This window comes from Octodon degus, unplaced genomic scaffold (genome assembly GCF_000260255.1).
Source record: "Octodon degus isolate 3935 unplaced genomic scaffold, OctDeg1.0 scaffold00301, whole genome shotgun sequence".
NCBI lineage: Eukaryota > Metazoa > Chordata > Mammalia > Rodentia > Octodontidae > Octodon > Octodon degus.
This window is the reverse complement of record NW_004524877.1, coordinates 380,627-382,649: the sequence shown is the minus strand read 5'-3', so window position 1 is coordinate 382,649 and position 2,023 is coordinate 380,627.

The following is a 2,023-nucleotide window of genomic DNA, read 5'->3' as shown; positions in this document are numbered from 1 at the left end:
AGGCATAACCGTGCAGCCGCATGATTCCTGCTGGCTAGTGGGCACTGTCCCAAGGCAGGTGAACACAAGACAGTGGTGTGGAGCAAGCTACTGTGGCCTGTATGCCCTATACGTGCACCAGACCATGGGACCCACAATAACAACAGGTGCCCATTCAAAAAAAAAAAAAAAAAGAAAAAAACAATCCTAAATTCCTATAGAACCTAAAGAGACAGAGAATAGCAAAAGAAATCTTGAATTACAAAAGCTAAGCAGAAAGCATTTTTAATCCCAGATGTCAGGTTATATTACAAAACTATAGTGATAAAACAGCATGATACAGGCATAAAAACAGACCTATTCATCAGTGGAACAGAATACAGGATATAGAAACAACTCCAAGCACATTCTACTATTTGATCTTTAATAAAGTGGTCAAAAGCACACACCACAGGAAGGACAGCTTCCTTATCAAGTGGTGCTAGGGAAACTGGCTATTGAAACGCAGAATATTGAAACATCCACAGCCATCACCAGGGATAAAATAAGATCCAAATACATCAAAAATCTAAATGTTATTAAGCAACAATCTTCTGGAAGATCAAATAGATAGAATTCTTGAAGACATAGGCATAGGCAAGGGCATTCTAAGCAGATCCCTACTTGTCAAGAAAAAGCAACAAGAATCAACAGATGTGATCACATCAAATTGACAGCAGTGAAAAGAACTAAGAGTGAAGAGACAGCCTACAGAATGTGCAAATTTTTTGCTAGGTAGTCCTTGAACAGAGGACTAATGTCTAAAATACATAAAGAACTTAAAAATCATACTATTTAAATAAAAGACCCATTAAAATGGACAACAGAAATGAAAAGGCAATTTGAGAAAAGCTATAAATTGCTGATATATATATATATATATATATATATATATATATATGTACATCTCTGACCATTAGAGAAATAGAAATTAAAATAACTCAGACTCCAACTTACTTCAGAAAGTATGGCTATCATGATGAAATCAAATATTAACATATGCTGAAGAATCTGTGGAGAAAAGGAATCCTTCTGTGCTTCTGATGAGAATGTAAACTCAGACAACCATTATTGAAATCAGTATAGTTTCCTATAAAAATAAAAGGAGACTTTCCATTTGTCCCAGCTATTCCTCTTTTGGGGATCTTACCCAAAGAGTTAAAATATTATATTACAGTGATACCTACATACTTATCTTTATAATAGCACAATCATAATAGCTAAATCTTGAAAGCACCTTATTTGACTGTCAACAGATGACTGCATAAAGAAAGTGTGGTACATACACACAATGGTGTATACTCTGCAATAAAGCAGGATAAACTTGATTCAACTGTAAGAAAATGGATGTACCTTGAGACCATCATATTAAATGAAAGAAATCAGACATGCAAGATTAATACCACATGATATCTCTCATATGAAGAATGCAAAATATAAATAAAGAGCAAAATAAAAGGTAGATAATAGCAGATAAGGAGACAGATCTCTTGCAACAGGATAGGGGATCCAAAGATAAAGGTAAGGTAAATGGGATGAGAGGAACAAGATGAAAAAGGAATTAAGATGTGTTATGTACATGTATCCATTCCCCTGCATGAACTCATTCATTATATAATGCAAACATCTACAAATAAAATTGAAATCTGTTTATCAATAAAACTTTGAAAAAATAAAATAAAATTGAAAAAAATTGAAAGGGAGACAGTTTTGACACATGCTCCCACATGAAAGAACCTTAAATGCATAATTGTGAAAGAAGACAGTCACAATGTATATGATTAATTCATATGAGGTGTCCATAATATGCAACTTTGTATATTGACACTATGGATAATGATTACCTAAGCTGGAGTTTGGAGTTAGGGACTAATTGACAAGTATAATAAAATTGATTGTAACAATGGTTGCACAGGGGCCAGGGAGATGGCTCAGTAGAATAAGTGCTTCCCTGGCAAGCGAAAGGGCCTGAGTTCAATCCCCGGTTCCGCCAAAAAAAAAAAAA